Source organism: Apium graveolens, chromosome 1 (genome assembly GCF_009905375.1).
Source record: "Apium graveolens cultivar Ventura chromosome 1, ASM990537v1, whole genome shotgun sequence".
NCBI lineage: Eukaryota > Viridiplantae > Streptophyta > Magnoliopsida > Apiales > Apiaceae > Apium > Apium graveolens.
Genome location: NC_133647.1, coordinates 180,523,586 through 180,545,495, shown reverse-complemented (window position 1 = coordinate 180,545,495; position 21,910 = coordinate 180,523,586). Strand labels below are relative to the sequence as shown.

The 21,910-nt window shown below is 36.2% G+C and overlaps 1 pseudogene; it reads left to right on the top strand.

The window, feature by feature from the left end:
- Positions 1-4,427: 4,427 nt before the first annotated feature.
- LOC141712466 (alanine--tRNA ligase-like) overlaps positions 4,428-21,910 on the top strand; it is a 48,929-nt pseudogene continuing 31,446 nt past the window's right edge.

The following is a 21,910-nucleotide window of genomic DNA, read 5'->3' as shown; positions in this document are numbered from 1 at the left end:
TTTTAAAGGTGTTAGCTTGAATAGCCGGATGAAGGATGCTTGACTGAATGTCATCAATTTTAGGCCGAGAAAAATCCATAAGAGCTGGATCAGCTTGAACAATACGATCTCCCATGTTTACTGGTTCTTTCTGCTCAGTTCCTGAATCCGAATCCTCAAAATCTAACTTCTCCGGAATATCAAGAACTTCGTCTGTCTCCTCAGCTGTATCTAAAGTCCTCTTGCGAGCACGAGAACGAGTTTGCATAAACGCTTGCTAAAGTACCTGAAACACAACCGAAAAGAGTAAGTAACTACTACGTCCTAATCACTGAGTCCTAATGACCAATGATGGTAAGTACATAAACTAAACAAATACGCCGAGTCCCCGGCAGCGGCGCCAAAAACTTGTTAGGGCGAAAACACGCGCTAATATTCACGCAAGTATACGCGTTCCCAAGTAATATAGAATATTTTCTAGTTCGTTCCCTCAGAGACTCAGACTAAATTATTGTCTAATTAAACTCACTCACCAATGTATGATTACTTTTCAATGTTAAGATAATAACACTTAAAATTGTTGATTAAATATTAACTATAATTAACTACTTAATTAACCACTTAACTAACACTTCAATTTATCAATAATAAAACACTCATGAGATCACAACTTCATTATTACTTCCTTCTATAGCCATTGTTATTACCTTTAGCATGTGACAGTGATGATATTAATCGAATAACACGAAACTGATAAAAGACAACTTTCATTGTACTAATACCATTCTACCAAGCATCCACAATTAAGATAGAAGTTGAATAGTCATCAATTATGTTGAGTTCCTATATGTCTACAGAAATTGACAACACAACGATTTAAGCTCAAGTTATTCCTTTTGATTACATAGGGCAAATAAAACTGTTAGAGTTACCCACTAATCATGCTCAACGTACATGAACCTATGCTAGCATGGCAAGTTCTAAATCTCAAGATCCACCGTCGCTTCACAAGAGATTAACACCCTATCTTATATGTTCGCGACGCACATAAGACGAATACGCACAACCAATACTAGATATCATGCAATCATCACACACTAAAGTATTAAACAATTAACTAAAGAATTCCATAATAAATTCGTTGCAACCCCATGATCACGATTAGCCCATAATAGAACTTATCGCCATCATGGGTTCATATGAAATCATGACAAACAAACACAAGAAAATAATAACTAAACTAATTATATTAAAACAGAGTACGTCACAAGAGTAAATAAGTCAAAGCAAGAAAACTAGCATCCAACGTTACAACGAAACAAGAATCACAAGAAAATATGCTCCCTCTTCGTTGCGGTGTGCTAAATCGGTCTTCTTCCTTATCTCCTTCGCTTCTTGCGTAAAACACAATCTTCTTCTTCTTAATCCCCTTAATACTCTCTGTGAAAACATCTCAAATCTACCTATATAATAGTCCCATAAAACTCAGATTACATAGAAGTTGGAAGCCAAACAGAAGTAGAAGTCTAAAATAATTTATCTTTTTCCCCGACCCTGCGCGGCCGCTCAGCATAGCTGCGCGGGCGCGCAGGTTGCTGCGCGGCCGCTCAGCATTGCTGCGCGGGCGCGCAGGCCTCTACTGGAAAAAAACCAGGTTTGCTCCGTTTCTTCGCTGTAATCTGCCCATTCCTTTCCTCTCGCAATGGTGAACACATGCCAAGGCTTATTCTTGATGATTCCTCCCCCGAAATGCAACTAATACCCTGAAATGCATAAACACTAGAAAAACGCATCAAATACACAAAATACTTGATTTCAAGACACCAATTTAAGCCATTTTAAGACGTTCTAAGTGGTATAAAATGCCACTTATCAAGCGGCGCCAATTTGATGGTTTGTTTATGTTTTCAGGGTGTGGTCCGTAGGGAGTGTGTGTTAGTTTTCTTTTTAGTTGTCTTGTTGTGTCCTTTTCCCTTGATTTTCCTTTTTATCCCCTATGACTAGCCAGTTGTCCTCTAGTCTAGTAGGGGAGTGACTGTTATAGGTTATTTCGACACGTGTAAGGTAGGGAGAAGGAAAGGATATGACATGGTACTTTAGTGAGTGACACGTGTAAACTTCAGAGGATAAGGTTGAGTTGTGGGGCCAATAGCCTACGAATATTGAGCTTTCGATAATAACTTTTTTGTCATTTGGGGTTTGCAGATATTTTAACTTACGAATTCCGAAGGTGCATTATGCCTACGGTGGACGTAGGCCCTTTGTCGTGTAACAGGTTTCTTGGAGCCATGACGATATGGAGCGAAGGAGGCCATGTTTCTATTTAAGACTCTTACGGCTAAGGTTGTAGTCAGACTATAAATTTGATGCCATCAATATCAAAACTTTCTACGTCAAGACTTCATTAATTCGTCAGAATTTTAATTCAAACAACATTTAAATATGAACTAAGGAAAGCGGGATACTGTTAGGTAGAACGCTTGGAAAAAGCAAGTTGACATTGGCGAAATAAAAAACTAATTTTGCTTCTCATGCACATCATGGTATCCAGCTAAATTAAAAAATAGGGGAACATGAATTTTGTTTGTTAGATCTGAAAAGTGGGTTGCACAGTGAGAATAATGATATATTCATAAAATTCTATATAATTTTTTTCACAAATATAATAGGTACTGGTTAGATTTGGACGAGCTCCCTAAATTCACATAAACGACTCAACTAAAACATCACAGCTCATTTTGTAGGTATTTTGTATACCAGATTTGTATACCAGATTTTGTCCTTATAGTACTATTCCTATAATAACAGGGTTTATTTATTGTACTAAAACCCATTATTACTGAGAGTGAGGCATCCATATAATGATAAAATCTGGCATATTTATTATCTGTGTTATAATGTTAATAGTTGCCGAAGAGGGCCGAACGACCCGGACCTGAAAAATGGGAAGACTTTGGGTGCATTATGCATGTGTATAGATTTGTGTTAGTCAAAAGTTGTAAAATAGATAAATATCCGATGTATATATGACTATATAAAGAGATTAGTAATGTTGAAAAGCTCGCATGTCGAAACGCATTTGTTGACGGAGGAATTTGGTATCAACAAAATTTGAGGTTCGTCGCCGGAATCAAGATCTATGATGGTGGTTCTTCGCCTGAAGTGAGCGGAGTATGGTGGTTGTGATAAATTGGGGGCTGAGATTGCTTAGGGTTGGTGGTGGCTCCTTATGGCTCTCGCTTCCCACCCCTCACAATTTGCCTACGTATCCCTATTTATAGGGAATCAAGCCCACGTAGTTCTTGGGGAATAAGAAATCTAATGGGCTTAGACTTCATATTCCCAGGCCCGATCCAGAATTCATCTTCCGCTAGCTTTAGGAATGTCCAACTATGAGGCCCAACCGCGAAGGCCCGAGGCTCGTTTGTAATCGCAGGACTTCACGGATAATGCATCTCCCTGCGCAAGGATAACATTCCGTTACAACTATCTCCCTTGAATTACGAACGCAGGTATAGCCACGGTTCACCCCAAATGCCAGACGCGTCCCTGTCCCCCGAATGAGGATAACCCACCAGATAGCAGGACAGGTGATCCCAAGCTCTTGGGTGCAAAATGCAGGATGACTCCAAAGTTCTCCAACGAGGACACCCGTTGAATACAAGAACAGAGTTCCCAAAGCACACACCAAAGTTAATCCCGCATCCCCAACGAGGACACCCGTTGAATACAGGAGGAGGTCTTCAATCATCAGGCATACCCCTGGAGGCCTTCAAGCTTTTCACGGACGGACATCCCCCTCCTTGACCGTCTCAAGGAGGGAATTCTTCAAAGAGTACCTGCAACAAATATGTTAGTGAAAATAATCCTCCATTGCTCCTTCCACGCTTGTCTTGCTTTAAACTTACTCTTGATCATGCATTCTTCACACATAGGACGCGTCCTGAACGATTGGGCGCGTCCTGACGCTACGAACTCCACATATTGCTATATCTTCCAAGTATCTCTATTTGCTTTGTTTTGAATGAGAACAAACTCAACCATCCCAAAGTGTGCATCTCCAGGAGGCAGGACGCGTCCTCTCCTTGTAAAATACACATATTCTCCTTGCATGACAACCTTATTACCTGTACAGCTTATTTCATTATTTTTACTTATCAGGGCGCGTCCTGCGCCTTGGGCGCGTCCTCCTCCTTTCAATATCTTCCTCCTCATCTCTTTATATGACAACCCAAAATACAGCCTACACAATCATGGATGCATCCTACATATACAGGGCGCGTCTTCGCTTCATACAATGTAGACCAAAACCTAATTATTCATCTTCTTGCCCCAATTCAATTTCAATTGACCCATATTTGACCCGAGATGATCCAATACCAAATTTTGGCTATAACAGCATTGTTACCGAGTAAAGTAAATACACAAACACATATAGAATTCTGATTATGGATAAAGATTCCTTGTACGCAGCTGCTATTGCGGGAGATACCAACGCCATAAGTGAACTGCAGATGTACGCTGGTAGACTAACCATAGATGACAGAACCATCCTTCACATTGAATCCATGGATGGTATAACGACGCGAGTTCAGTTCATTCTGGACAAGTTTTCAACAAAAATTCTGTTGGCCAAGGTGGATTCCAAGAAAGAAACGGCACTTCACCTTGCAGCATATTATGGACATGCTGAAGTGGTTAAAATCCTCATTAATGCAGCCAGATATTCGCCTTCTTTTCCAGCTGTTCATTCAGCAGACACAAAATTTAATCTAATTGGATCTTATAAAGCTTTTGTTTGGCATGCTAATGATAGCATGAACACTGCCTTACACGTAGCAGTGGGTAAGGGTAATCTGGATATCGCAAAGTTGTTGGTAGATGCAGACAAGAGTCATAGACATATTCAAAACTGTAAAGGTGAAACTCCGATCTATCTTGCGGCCAAATTGGGGTACACCGATATAGTCAAGATGCTCTGCCATGCTTGCACCAATCCAGCTTTAGATGGTCCTGAAGGGACGCCCGCCTTGCATGCTGCTATCATATTCATGACTAAAGGTATGCGCGGTCATGTATTTATCATGGTACCAGTTTTGATAATAGTCTTGAAATAGATTCTTTCTGGTGTTTTCCTACATATCTATACTATGGGCTGAGTTCTATGGAGTCCACCTTTTTATCGGAGTCCTCGGAGTCCATCTACGTTCTGCAAATAAAATATATTGTAAAACGTGTTATTTTGCAAAACATGTTACACAAATAGCATAACTTCAACAAAATCATGCAAATCTCATATATTTACGGTACAATATGTATGTTCTGCAATATGTTCTGCAACATGAACATTTATGTTCTGCAAACTAAACATGTTTTGTAGAATATATATTTTTGCAATGTTCTGCTTGTAAAATGTATGCAATCTACAAGATTTTTGATAGAATAGTGATGTTTGTCGAAAAATAATATGTTTTGCAATATTTTAAGCTATATTTTACTTGCAGAACATATATGGACTCCGAGGACTCCAATTAAAGGTGGACTCCATAGAACTTTACTCTCTATACTATATTATATTATAATAGATTAAACATTAAAAGTTTGGTACTCAGTCGTACCACTTAATTACATTTACTTAATTGTTCTAATTCTAGTTATTCGGTCGTTCAATTCTAATTTTAACTTATATTGAAGTCAATTTCCTCTATTACTTTACCAATTTCAATCATATTTTATATCGAACTCTATATCACTATAATTTATATTTAAATTCAACTTCTTCTACCAATTTAAATTTTAATTTATATTGAGTTCTATATCATTCTAATTTGTTAATTCGGGCTAATTTAAATTTAAACAAACTAAATATAATTCTTAAAATTTGGTTGATATATAATGTGACTCGGGATAAGTTAAAACAATAATACTGTCAATCCTCCTAAAAAAATTATACCAATGAACTTGGATATCCACGATAAAAAAAATACATTATACAATTGTTTTAGTCTAACACAAACCTAAAATAAAAATACAATTGGACTAAAAAACATATATACTAATTATTCACTCTAAAACAAAATTATCTTATAGGTCCGAAATTTTAAAAAAATAAAATTAAACTAAAAATAATTAGTTTGATTTGGTCGGTGTATTGGGCATCAGGCTAAAATAAAATAATGTAAATCACTTATCTGAGATAAATTAAATTAATATTAGATTAAGTATAATTCGTATCATATTCATGTGAAAAAAAAATCAGATTTTATTTAAAACATAATTTTATTTAAAATACACTTATAATTATCAATAAACTATATCGTTCACTCAGTAATATTGTCTTTTTCAAATATCTTTTATAGAGTTATAGTTAATCGATTAAGTAATCACCATGCTAAAATAATAGTTTTTTAAGATACCAACATAATGGAGACATTATATTTTTATCCTCACTAAAATAATAATTTTATTATAATAATACTTCCCCCTTTACCAATGTTATCACTTTAAATAAGTTTAAATGTTATAAAAAGTTATGAACATATACGTTTACTTATATAATTATCATGAAATCATATCATTTAAATTTTTAAATGAACAAAATTAAGAATTGAATTCAAGTATTTTTTTTAAATTATGTAATATTAAAAAAATATGTGCACTCCGTGGATCGCACGGGTTTTAGGCTAGTATTATTAATATGTGTGTGCGTAATTAGCAAAAAAAAATAATGGATATTCAAGTTCCCAAACCAGCTAAAGAATTGTTGTAATTGAGATTGGTATTTTGATATGTCCAATTTAGGATTTTGATATGTCCAATTTAGGGGCCCACCCTGTTCGAATCAGATTAATTTTTGAGTAAAAGTTAAACCAAACCGCGAAAATTAATTTTAGAAAATTTTACAATTACATTTAACCGCATCAATTGCGGTTACGAATTTGCAGTTATTGCGGTTTAATTTATAATTTAATCACTTAATATAAAATATTAAGAATCACAAAAAAAAATTAATAAATTTAAGTTCGAGTTGCAAGTTAAAATAAAAATACAAAGTACCTGGATAATGAGTTAATAACTAATATAAATTTCCGGACTACTTCAAACTCCGGCGATAGATGAAACTATTATTTTGAAGGTGCCGAAAGGCTTGTGGCTGATTATGAAAGCAAGGAACTCTGGCTTCAGTATCTTCCACCTGAACGCGTATTGGCTTTTGGTTGTAAGGATAACTTCTGGGCGATGGGTGATACGGGTCCTTGTGGACCTTGTAGTGAAATACACTTTGACAGAATTATCAATTAAAGTGTGATGCTGCCTCTCTGGTTAATAAGAATGCTCCACCAGTACTCAAGGTATGGAACCTTGTGTTTATTGAGTTCAACAGGAAATCGGATGGCTCTCTAAATCCCTTGCTTGCTAAACATGTTGATACGGGCACGGGCTAGAAAGATTGACTTATACTGCAGAATAAGATGAGCAATTATGGAACAGATTTGTTTGTACCCATACTTAATGCTATTCAAGTGGCGACAGGAGCTGATCCATATTCAGAAAAAGTTGGGCCTGATGATGTTGACGAGATTGACATGGCTTGCAGGGTTGTGGCCGATCACATTCTAGCTCTGTCGGCTGCTGATTGCTGATGGTTGTTATCCAGATTGTCATGGAAGTGAATTTGTTCTCAGACGAATTCTTCGTCGAGCTGTAAGTTATGGTCCTGGAGTCTTAAAAGCTGATAGAGGATTTTTTCTAATGGGTTGGTGAAGGCTGTGGTGGACGTTATGGCAAAGTTTTTCCTGAGCTAAAGCTACACGAAAAGCTAATCATGGACTTTATTGCATTTGAGGAGAAAGGCTTTGACAGGACGTTGATTAATGGAATTGCAAGATTCAAGAAGGCTGCTAAAGCTCCTCAAAGGAAAACACCAAATGGGCAGGTTGCATCACTAAGTGGGCAGGAAGCATTTCTTTTGTGGGATACCTATGGCTTCCCGTTGATTTGACTCAGTCAATGGGGAAAAAAAGACGATTGATGGTTGATGTTTATGGTTTCGACAAAGCAATGAATGAGTCCGGGGAAAGGTCCAGGAATGCTCATAGCAAGCAAGCTGGTAAAACTATTGCAGAGGAAAGGGATTTCAACTACACATGACAGATTTAAATTTACTTGAAGAATCATCGCAATGTGATAAAAGCTATTTACACAGGCAGGAGTTCTTTGGAAGGTATTGCTGCTGGTGATGATGTTGTTATAGTTCTAGAATCAACAAGCTTTTATGCTGAACAAGGATGCCAGATATATGATACCGGAATACTTGAAGGTCCCTTTGTGACATTTGAAGTTTCTAATCTTCATAGTTTCGGAAGATTTATTGTTCACATCGGCCATTTTAGAGAAGATAGCGGTAGATTCTCTGTGGGTGATAGGGTCAACTATAAGGTTGAATAAGTTGGTATAATCGTAACTACACAGCAACAATGGACATTTATATATATAATAACAAGAACACGCAAATGACCAAATGACCAAATAACCAAATAACGAAACAAAACACGAAGGCAATAACAAACTATAATCAGAGACTGTAATTGATAAAGAAATTAAAGAAAACTTATCTCTTAACGCTTTCCAAATTCTGATAACAAGAAGAACACAACAGCTGAGTTGCCAAATCCTTCAAGAGACTTGACTGTTCTTGAAGAAATTATTACCCCCACTTAAGCTGTGATGGAATGCAGCAATACCGTTTCCAGGATAAAATAATAACAGATCAATCTGGCCACAGAAACAATAATGATGAACAGCGACTCGCACCTCAGTTTGCCCAAAAAACCTTAGCAACTCATATATGTTTGCGAGGTAGGCACCGAGACTTGTGTTATATTTATCTCAAGTGTACCTCTTAATATATAGGCATCTCAAGTTACTCTTCTTCTGTTAGATATATTTGATAATGTCATGACTAATATGATTTGTGTTTACTTTTCAGATCTTACTTAACAGGATAAATCAGTACTTAACTGGAAATCAGTACTTATACTGAAGTCAGAACTTAAGATATCAGAACTTAAGTTGTCAGAACTTAAGTTATCAGGAGATATTTATCAGGAGATAATATCAGGACTTAAGGAGACTTTCAGATAAGGAAGGCGGCTGATTGAAAGTAAAGAAGATCAAGACAAACGCAAGAAGAGATATGCATGAAGAAGGAATTCTATGAAGAATAGAATACTTGGAAGAAAAGATAACTAGTTGATATATTTTAGGAAGCAGAATTATATTCCATATCAATTAGAATTTATCTTGTAACTGTGTAATATATAAACACAGACATAGGGTTTACACTATATGTGTTATCATAATCGAAGTTATTATTCATTGTAACCCTAACAGCTCTCGTGATAAGTTGTTCATCACTGAGAGAGGACAGTTCCATATTGTAACAGAGTTTATTGTGTTAAATAAAATCTGTTTTATGTGTTCTTATATTCGATTTGATTGTGATAAACACTGTATTCAACCCCCTTCTACAGTGTGTGAGACCTAACAAGCGGTATCAGAGCAGATCTGTTAACACACAAACAGTTTAAGATCCAAAAACAATCATGTCTGAAGAAGAACAAACTCCAACCAAGCCTACCAAAACTGAAGAACCTCCAAAGACTCAAATACATAATCGATATGAGACTATTAGAGTTCCCATGCTGAAACCATCTGAATATCCCATATGGAAGGTGAGGATGTCTATGTTTCTAGAAGCTACAGATCCAGAATACCTTGACAGAATCAATGAAGGACCACACAAGCCAACCAAACTCTCTGTTGTAGTTGCAGGTGAACCAGCAAAGTCTGTTCCAAAGGAGAAGAGTGATTACACTGCTGAAGATATCTCATCGATTGCTAAGGATGCTAAGGTACGACACTTGCTACATAGTGCCATTGATAATGTCATGTCAAATAGGATAATTAACTGCAAGACTGCAAAGGAGATATGGGATGCCTTAGAGACAAGATGCCAGGGAACTGATTCAATTAAGAAGAACATGAAGACTATACTCACTCAAGAGTATGAGCACTTTGACTCAAAACCTGATGAGTCATTGACTGGTTTATATGACAGATTTGTCAAACTCTTGAATGATTTGTCACTAGTTGACAAGGAATATGATCTTGAAGATTCAAATCTTAAAGTCCTGTTAGCTCTTCCTGAAAGTTGGGATTTGAAGGCCACCACTATAAGAGACAACTATAATCTTGAAGAAACAACTCTTGATGAAATTTATGGGATGCTCAAGACTCATGAACTTGAGATGGAACAAAGAAGCAAGAGGGATGGAAGAAAGTCAAGGACAGTTGCTCTAAAGGCTGAGGAGGAATCCCCCAAAGCAGCTGCCTCAAGAAAAGGCAAAGGAAAAGCTCTCATCATAAAGTCTGATACTGAGTCATCAAGTTCTGATAGTGATGATGACTCAAAAACTAAAAGCTTACCTGAGATGGATGTTGATGAAGAGATGATGAAGCTGTGTGCTCTTATGGTAAAAGGAATCACAATGATTGCATACAGGAAATTCAGAAAGGGAAAGAAATTTTCCAGGAAAGGTGCAAGTTCTGATAAGAAGGGTTTCAGAAAATCTGAAGGCAAAGGAGGAAAGTCTGACAGAGGAGATTACTCAAATGTCAAGTGCTACAACTGTGGTGAGAAAGGCCACATATGTCCTGATTGCAAAAAAGTGAAGAGTGACAAAGGCAAGGCTCTTGTCACAAAGAAGAAAAGCTGGACAGACACTTCAGATTCTGAAAGTGAGGTGAACTATGTCTTGATGGCAAATGCTGATAGCAGTTCTGATAATGCTGAGTTAAAGGTACCTCAAACTACTTATGCCTTTCATACTGATGATATTACTAAGTTGAGAAGATATCTTAAAACCATGTTCATTAGTTATAGAGATCAAACTTTAACATGTGAAAGATTAACTTCTGAAAATCTTGCTTATAAAAATAGGAATAATTATTTAGAAAAAGAGTTAGTCATGTTCCATCAAACTCAGAAAGATAGAAATGATGCCTTTTATGTTAGGGATGAAGTACTTAAAATAAATGAATCACTAAAAACTGAATTGGAAAAGGAAAGAGAGATTATCAGGACTTGGACTAACTCTGGCAGAACAACTCAGAATTTGTTAAGTAGTGGAAACTAAAAAGAAGGCTTAGGTTATGGAGATGATAAGAATGATAAGGGAACTGTAGAAATTGAGCCTATAGTTGTTAAACAAAAGCCAAAGGTAAATCCTGTTAAGTTTGTAGCTGTAAAGTCTGATATTGATAAATCAGAAGTTAAAGAGAAATTAACTTCTGACAAACCAAAACAGGATAAGCCAACTGAAGTTAACATAGGCTTAATGACAAAGAAGCAACTTAAGCATAAGCTGAAAGATGTTAAGAATGTAAACAAGGTAAAGCTCCCTAGGAAAAATAGGAATGGAAAGGAAGGTGTGAATAAATGTAATGATTATAAGCCTGTTCCTAATGCTCCTAGAAAGAAATGTTATAACTGTGGAAATTCTAACCATCTGGCTTCTTTTTGCAGGAAAAATAAGAACATAAACTCCTTACCTTCAAAGTCAGGAGTTAAGAGTCAGTCTGTTAGATATAGGCCACAAAATCCTTGTTTTCATTGTGGTAGTTTATGGCATTCCATTTATACTTGTAAGGAATATCATAGTTTGTACTATGATTAGTATCAAATAAAACCTTCTTTAAAGAAAGTTAGCATTATTCCTTCTAGTGTAAGTTCTGATGCAAAGTCTGATAGTGTAAATGCTGATAAAAAAATGTTAACATAAACTCTGATGCTAAATCCGCTGCAAATGTTAACAAACTTTATAAGGCCAAAGGATTCAAGCAAGTCTGGGTCCTTAAAACTAATCATTAGTGGTCTTTGTGATTGCAGGGCAACAGGAAAAATATCCTAGTTCTGGACAGTGGATGTTCAAGACATATGACTGGAAATAAAGCCCTGCTATCAGACTTTGTGGAGAAAGCTGGCCCAAGTGTTTCTTATGGAGATGGCAACATGGGAAAAACTTTGGGATATGGCAATATCAATCTGGGGAATGTCATCATTGAAAAAGTAGCTCTAGTCTCAGGACTTAAACACAATTTGCTGAGTGTTAGTCAAATCTGTGACAGAGGTTATCATGTGGATTTCTTTGAAGAACACTGTGAAGTTGTAAGCAAATCTACAAGCAAAGTTGTTCTGAAAGGATACAGGCATGGTAACATTTATGAAGCCAAGCTTTCAACAAGTACTGATGGTTCTGCAATCTGTCTGTTAAGTAGAGCATCAATTGAAGAAAGCTGGAATTGGCACAAGAAACTCTCTCATTTAAATTTCAACAATATAAATGAACTAGTCAAGAAAGATCTTGTGAGAGGTTTGCCAAAATCAGTATTTGCTCCTGATGGCCTTTGTGATTCCTGTCAAAAGGCAAAATAAAGAAAATCTTCATTCAAGAGCAAGACTGAATCTTCAATTCTTGAGCCTTATCACCTACTACATGTTGATCCATTTGGTCCAGTGAATGTCATGTCTATTGCAAAGAAGAAATATGCTATGGTCATAGTGGATGAGTTCACCAGATACACATGGGTGTATTTCTTGCATACAAAAAGTGAAACTGCATCTATCTTGATTGATCATGTCAAACAACTGGATAAAGTGGTTAAAGACTCTGTGAAAATCATAAGAAGTGATAATGGCACTGAGTTCAAGAATTTGATTACGGAAGAGTTCTGCACAGACCAAGGAATCAAGCAGGAATTCTCTGCTCCTGGAACTCCACAGCAAAATGGAGTGGTTGAAAGAAAGAATAGAACTCTCATTGAAGCTGCACGGACTATGCTTGATGAGGCAAAGTTACCAACCTATTTTTGGGCTGAAGCTGTGCAGACTGCTTGTTTTACTCAAAATGCAACACTCATTAACAAGCATGGAAAGATACCATATGAGATGGTGAAGAAAAATAAGCCAAATCTGAAGTATTTTCATGTATTTGGATGCAAGTATTTTGTTCTTAAGACTCATCCTGAACAGCTATCCAAATTTGATCTAAAAGCTGATGAAGGAATTTTTGTTGGATATCCACTTTCCACAAAAGCCTTCAGAGTCTACAATTTAAGAATAAGAGTTGTCATGGAATCTATCAATGTCTCTTTTGATGATAAGAAGATTACAGGACTTGAAGATTTCAATGATCATGATCAGCTGAGATTTGAGAATGAAGTTTTAAATTCTGATACTGTAAATTCTGACAGTCTAAATCCTGATACTGCAAACTCTGATGGATTAAACTCTGATGTTATTGAAACTGTAGTGACTACGCCAAAGGAAGATGCACATGTGTAGGGGGAGCATACTGAAGATACAACCACATCTCAAGAAGCATCAGAACCGACAACTGGTTCTTCAAGTCCTGATTCATCAAGTTCTGATGGGCCAAGTCCTGATAATTCTGGGAACTCCAATTTTGAAGGATCCAACTCAGAGAGCATAATTTCAGGGGGAGCATCAGAAAAGGTTGATGAAGACAGCATGGATCATGGGGGAGCATCCAGTTCTAGAGAAAACCTTCCATCTACAAGGAAGTGGACTAAAGCACATACACCTGACTTAATTATTGGAAATCCTGATGCAGGTGTCAGAACTAGAACAACTACATCAAATGAATGTCTCTATCACTCTTTTCTTTCTCAGACGGAACCAAAGAAAGTGGAAGAAGCTCTTCAAGATACTGATTGGGTGCAAGCAATGCAGGAAGAGTTAAATGAATTTGAAAGAAATAAAGTCTGGACCCTAGTGCCAAGACCAAAGAACAGATGTGTAGTTGGTACAAAGTGGGTGTTCAGAAACAAAACTGATAGTGATGACATAATTATAAGGAATAAAGCAAGGCTAGTTGCAAAAGGATATTCTCAATAGGAGGGAATTGATTATGATGAAACATTTGCACCGGTTGCTAGATTAGAAGCCATAATGATATTTTTGGCTTATACTGCTCACAAAAAGTTTACAGTGTTTCAAATGGATGTAAAAAGTGCTTTTCTTAATGGAGAATTGGAAGAAGAAGTATATGTTGAACAACCTCCAGGTTTTGTAGATTCAAAATTTTCTAATCATGTCTACATACTTGACAAAGCACTTTATGGCCATAAGCAAGCTCCAAGAGCATGGTATGAGACATTAGCTCAGTTTCTTCTGGAAAGTGGATTTAACAGAGGGACTATTGACAAAACACTGTTTTATCTTAACCATGGAAAGGACTTACTTTTGGTGCAGATATATGTTGATGATATCATTTTTGGTTCTACAAATGACAGACTTTGTAAAAGGTTTGCCAAGCTAATGCAGTCAAGATATCAAATGAGTATGATGGGAGAACTTAGCTATTTTCTGGGCCTTCAAGTCAAGCAGAATGAAGAAGGAACTTTTATTTGTCAATCTAAGTACACCAGAAATTTGTTGAAGAAATTTGGAATGCAAGATTGTTCAAGTGCATCCACTCATATGACCACTGCAACAAAATTGGATAAGGATACTGGTACATCAGTAGATATTACTGATTACAGAGGTATGATTGGCTCACTACTCTATCTAACTGCAAGTAGACCTGATATCATGTATGCTACCTGTCTTTGTGCAACAAGCAGATCTAAGAGAACCTCACTTAACAGATGTGAAAAGAATTTTCAAATACCTTAAGGGTACAACTGATCTGAGATTGTGGTATCCTAGAGAATCAGACTTTAAGCTAATAGGTTACTCAGATGCAGATTTTGCAGGATGCAAAATTGACAGGAAAAGCACAAGTGGAAGCTTCCAATTTCTTGGAGGCAGATTAGTTTCTTGCTTTAGCAAGAAACAGAAGTCAATTTCCACATCTACTGCAGAAGCAGAGTATATTGCTGCAGAAAGCTGTTGTACACAAATTCTTTGGATGAAGAATCAGTTACTGGATTATGGGTTAATATATTCTAAAATCCCTATTTACTGTGATAATCAAAGTGCTATTGCTATGACAGGTAATCCAGTTCAACACTCAATGACAAAGCACATCAGCATTAGGTACCACTTCATAAGGGAACATGTGGATGAAGGTACAGTGGAATTGCATTTTGTTCCAACAGATCAACAACTAGCAGATATCTTCACAAAACCACTATGTGAAGCAACCTTTACAAGATTGGTAAATGAACTTGGAATGGTTTCAGGTTCTTTTTCTAAATCTGCTTAGTTTATGTTCTGATACATCAGACTTTATGATCAGTATTTACAGATATTACTATCTTTGTGAATTATGTGCCTAAATTGAAAATTTGCTTAAATGATGATTGTTGTCTGATGTGAATTTCTAAACTCTGATAGTGATATGAATGTTTCTGTGACTATTCAATCCAATGAGGATGATTATGCTAGATGCTGAACTAGTAGTCTTTAATATACTAAAGATCCCATGTCTGAAGTAATTGTTTATGTGGAAATCTCTTAACACAAGCGAATTTTGATATTGAGCTTAGTTGAAGTTTACTTTGTGTATCTTATTACTAAGTCAAAAACTAGAATAGTGCTTCTTATCTGTTAAGTTCTGATGTTAGTAAATCTGATGGATGTACTAAGTGCTGATAAGCCTCACTTATCAATAGAAAAGAAAAGAAATAAAAATTAGGTACTCCTTTGAGATCTAGATTAAAAAATATGGAAGGGAAGACCCAAGTGCATTGCTGGTATTAAGTAATATGCATTAGAAAATCAAAATAAAGTTTTCTTGGTGACTTTTCACATTCTCTGATTACTGGAGAAATAATCTGATAATAGCATAAATTCTGATAAGCAGTTGTGACTCACTTACACTGAGAAGTCACTGTAAAAAGGAATTTCAAAAGATGCATAAAATGAGCACAAAACAGTTGAGGTGGACTCATGCATGAACTCATTCTATAGTAGACTTCAGAATAATGACAGATTTTAAACAAAGTTCTTAGTTATGCCTTATTTCTAAGATGTACTGAAGTGAATCAGACTTTACTCTTTGTCTGATATTTAGCTTAATGCACATACATACACTCCATATGAATGATGAAAATTATTGTGGTGATAAATGTTATTTTGGATGAACTGTTTAAGTGTTAGTTGCATAAATTCTAAGGACAAGTTCTAATGGAAGTTATGATGATTAAGTTCTGATGTACCCATATCAGTATTTGTGTGAAGAATTACAGGAATAAACATTCACTTTTCGAGTTAAGAAGCCATATTCTGATGACTTTTAAATTCTGATAATAATCAAGTTCTGATGCTGAAGTGGCAGTATTTATTTACTTGGTTTATTTTTGGTCATTACCTCAACGGTCACATTTTTTTTCAGAATATTGGTTTATGTGAGATAAAGCAGTAATAATCATTTGTTTAGTGGGAACAGTTTTTTTTAAAACTGAACGTGCAAAGTCATAATTGCTTATTTACCGTGCCCATTAACTTTTACCTTAACTGCTGCATGTTTGACAGATGTAAAGGTCTGTTCCACTCCTCATTAACTGCTGTAACGTGGGTTGTCTAAGTAAAAGAGATAAAAGATTTTCAAATCTTTTATTCATATTTTTATTCTATTTCACTCTCTCTCTCTTTTCTTATTCTCTCACATTTTCTGACGGTTCACTATACAGACATTTCAACAAACACCTTTCAGGCAAACAAGTTTCTCACTTATTTCTAATGGCGCCCAAGGATTTAATTGTTGATGGAGCCAAGTTTGTACCAAATAACTATGCTGCAATCTTGAACAAGACTGAAGCTCCATCAGATTTGCACTTTGTGCAAGATTTCTTAGCAAATAGTGAGATTGGGTATGCTTTGACCCAACCTCAAACCATTTCAAGCCAACAACTACTGACGTTTTGGAGGACTGGAATTTTTGATGATGGTGGTGCTACTGGTACTCCAAGCATCGTATTTGAAGTAAATGATGTTCAACATGTAGTTACTCCTGGGGCAGTTTGCAAAGCTCTCCACTTACCAGAAGGCTGTACATTCTCAACAGTGGAGGACCCTGTTCTACAGCAGCTTATGGTCAGTTTGGGTTATGAGAAAAGTTTGGGAAAGCTTGGACAACTGAAAAGAGCAAATATCAGGAAAGAATGGAGCTTTTTCTTTGATTGCATCACTAAGGCATTCGCCAATAAATGCTCCAACTTTGATGTTATTCCAATCATGAGTCAGCAAATCGGGTATGCTCCTATTCATCAAACTCACTTTGATTTTGCAAGTGTTGTGCTAGGTTTCATAGGGGATAGGATGACAGAGGATAGGAATGTAGTATACTTTGCTAGATTCTGTCAGCTTATATATATTTTTTGTTGTGCTAATGAACCCCAACCTACCACTGATTTAATTCCACCCTTTAAGCTTGCAAAAAGGGTTTTTAATGATTTGTTAAATGCTGACATTAAGAAACAAGTGGTTAGACCCTTACAAATACCTCAGTTAGTGAAACAGATACTGGTAAATGTTGATCCTCAAACCTACACATCTGTTTATCCTGATGTTCAACCCACATCCCAGCCACCACAACACCCATCAGAACATACCACATCTACACAAACACCTCAAACTTCTCAACCTCAACCTACTCAACCCTCAATCAGGATATATTTCAAACCATCACAGTCATCTCAACCTTCAGCACATCTTGTGAAGCCTTCATCTTCAAGAGGACTAAGACAGTACCTCAGACTCAACAGAAGAGAAGGAAACATGTTCTGAGAGATGAGTCAGAAAATGAGGAACATGTTTCCATGTCTGAACCTGTTGTAGTAGAAACTGAGAAGATCTCTTCTCAGAATGACACTGTAACTGGGAGTTCTAGGCCTCTCAAAAGGCTTAGAAAGCTAAATCCTGATGATAAAGCTCCTACAGTGTCTCCACCCTTGAAGAAAATGAAAAAGCAAAGAGCTCACAGGGACACAGTTGAGTCAGAATCAGAAGATGAGGAAGCAGCTAAGGAAGGGGGTCAGGAATCTCTGATCCCAACAGAACCAATTGTTATTGAATCACTTCCTTCAGCACAACCAGAAACTGCTCAAGACAGAGTGCCTACTCCTCCTATGTCACCTATAATTGAACAAGTACATACTGATGACCCAGGTACAAGTGCTGAGATTGATATTCATAACTTGATTGTGCCTGAGGTTTTGTACTTAGAAGCTCCACCAACTCAAATCACTCCACCAACAACACCAATTCTAGATGCTGATTTTAATGAAGATATTCCTACTACACCAATTCTGAATCTGGATGATGAAAATCAGATTTTAGGTGGGCATCAAGGTTTGGCTGTTAATCAGAACTTAGTTGGAGATCAACACTTAGAGGATGATGTTGAAGCCTCAATAGCCTCTCATACTATTCTTTTATCAGAGGATGTTGATGATGCTGATTCTATAAGTTCTGATGTTGTTAATGCTGAACTTATTGGTGAAGCTGCTGCCAATGTAGATGCTGATGCAGCTGGTCCATCAGGACATGCACCTCAACAAGCTCCAAACAAAGCTGAATTAATCAAGAAGTTTGTTAGAAAAGATGCACCAGTACCTTGGAGTGAAACTCCTAGAGGGAGGGAGTGGACTAAGGAATGGAACAAAGTTGATTTTGTTCCTTCTTCAACCATACTTGCTGAGCACTTGACCAAAGCTGATGAGATGCTAGTCAATGATGATTTCAAGACACAGCTCAGAGTTACTGCACTAAGTACAAGGCACCTTCAAGGTCAACAATCTGTAACTCAGGCCAAGGTAGACAAGATTCAAGAATCCATAAATCAACAAGATATGCTTGTCAAGCTGGACAAGAAAAGGTTTTTCAAACCTACCTTTGATAGAATTGAGTACATTGAGAAAACTCAGGAGAAGCAACAGGCTCAGATTGATGAAATTTTGAAGAATCAAGCTTCTCATCAAAATCAACTCAATGAGATCCAATCCTCAGTGGAATTGCTTGTCTCTTTTCTTTTACCTGCTGATGCCAAAAAGGGGGAGAAAATAATTAAGTCCAAATGCAAAACTGTTAAGACGCTGAAGGGAAAGGATGATGAAAAAGATGACCAGGGAAACTCTGGAATGGGTGGAGGTCATGGTCAGGTAAAGGTTTTTCATCAAGCAAAGCTGGAACTACAAGTCAAAGAACAAGTTCTGATACTGGGAGAAGAATAAGTTCTGATACCGGTAAAAGGATAAGTTCTGATGAACATCTGGAACTTGATGAGGAAATTTCAAGACAGTTATTTCTGAAAGAAAATCCAGGAATGGACTTTGAGAGCCTAAAGGAAGAAGAAGCTAGACTTAAGTTAGAAAAAGTCAACTCCAAATCTAAAGCTTCTGTTGTTGAAAAGAAACTTCCTAAGGCTAAAGGCATTGTCATAAAAGAAAGGACAAATCCTGAGGCAACTAAAGCCAAATCACAAGTGGAGATAGATCCAAGGTCCAAGGGCAAAGAAAAAGTTGATGAACCTGTAAAGGTTTATGTGCCATTCATGGATGAAGAAATAATTGATGAAGATGATAGTCTTACTCTGATAAAAATGAAGATTTCTCAAACAACCTCTGACATGGCTCATGTTGTTCAGAGTCAAGATATAGTAAGTTCTGATATGACAGTGAAGCAAGCAACTTCTGACATAGCTCAAGTTGGCTTGATATTAGAAGATAAGGAAAAGGAAACCTCTGACATTGCTCATGTTAAACCTTCAAAGTTACTCCTACCAGGATTCACCAAAGCTAAACAGACTCGATCTTTGAAGACTGCAACAAATGGTTTTGAAGCAAGAGTTGTTACAGGAAAAGAAGCCAGAGATAAATCTGGATTGGGTAGTGCTGATGAAAGAAGAAGACAGAACACAACCAACGATCCAACTTCTTTAAGTGAACCAGGTGTTGGAGCAACTCCTGAAAGATTGAATCAACTTGAATCTGTACAGATGGTTTACCAAACATTTTTGAAAGAACACATCTTGTTATATTTTATAACAGATAGAAGGGTATACCATATTAGGCAGAATGCTATACCACTGAAGTATTTTGAGGAACTGGAACATGTTCTATTCTTACTTCAAGTGAAGAACAGATTAACGGATAGTACTGCAAATTATTTGAAGACTCAAATTCAAAGACAGAAGAAGCTTTACTCTGTAAAGTCTGACAGCACATATTGTCCCAAGTACAGAGATCACAAAGGTGATATTGTCGAGATGAAGCCTAACTCTACTAAGATTATAACTACTTTTTTGGGTTATAAGGCTGTGGAATTTAATCTTGAGTCTGACAAGGCATATTTAATCAGACTAGATCAGGATATAAGGAAAGCTAGAATAAATGATCTCAGGGCTGCTATCTTTCAAATTGGTGAAGATACAGTTGAATTGAAGAATGCTAAAAGGAGGATGGTTAATGAACTTGAATATGCTGAGAGATGTTTGTTAAAGAACTATCTCAGAACAACTCCTGATATCAAAGAGATCAGTAATTGAAGCCAAGTCAAAGATCTACAACTGCTTAAATTATGATGTGTATACAGACTGAAGCTGTTATCAGACCTTGAGGATGGTAAAGCTACAAGGGCTGTAAGTTGTAGTTATCTAGTCAAATTTTCATGCATTTGTACTTGATGTTTTTGACATCATCAATTATCTGTTAAACTTGTATATTATGCTAATTTACAAGTTGGGGGAGATTGTTAGATATATTTGATAATGTCATGACTAATATAATTTGTGTTTAGTTTTCAGATCTTACTTAACAGGACAAATCAGTACCTAACTGGAAATCAGTACTTATACTGAAGTCAGAACTTAAGATATCAGAACTTAAGTTGTCAGAGCTTAAGTTATCAGGAGATATTTATCAGGAGATAATATCAGGATTTAAGGAGACTTTCAGATAAGGAAGGCGGCTGATTGAAAGGAAAGAAGATCAAGACAAACGCAAGAAGAGATATGCATGAAGAAGGAATTTTATGAAGAATATAATACTTGGAAGAAAAGATAACTAGTTAAAATATTTTAGGAAGCAGAATTATATTCCATATCAATTAGAATTTATCTTGTAATTGTGTAGTATATAAACACAGATATAGGGTTTACACCATATGTGTTATCATAATCAAAGTTATTATTCATTGTAACCCTAGCAGCTCTCGTGATAAGTTGTTCATCACTGAGAGAGGACAATTCCATATTGTAACAGAGTTTATTCTGTTAGATAAAATCTGTTTTCTGTGTTCTTATATTCGATTTGATTGTGATAAACACTGTATTCAACCCCCTTCTACAGTGTGTGAGACCTAACATCTTTTATTTTACTCAATGTGGTACACCAAGTAACAAAACAGAAAAAGTAAACAAAATGGGTTTTCCTTATTATTTATATTATATCCTGATTAATTAATATTAATATTACAAAATATATTTAGAATATGATTAAAATAATCCTTACTCAATATATTTAATATTAATAATTAAATAATCAATATAAATAATTAAACTTGTAATAGAAAAGAAAAATATAAGAGTTCCCACTAGCACTAGGCCACACAAGCATTCCACTTATGCTAGTAGTTGTAAACAACACTAACACAAGATGCTATATAAACTCAATATCTTTCTTTTACAATATCAATGTGGGATAAAATCCCCATAACCCATTTCAAACAAGCAACTTTGTCTCAATATATTCATGGATTCCACTAAGAAAATGTCTAAGATCCAAATATGAAAGTTTAAGTACTCATGTCAAGGAACAACCTCCAAGTGTTGGCTTCCGGAAATCATATCAAGAACATATATAAAATGTGCCTGAAACTTTCCATTTTCTAACAATCCCCCACAAA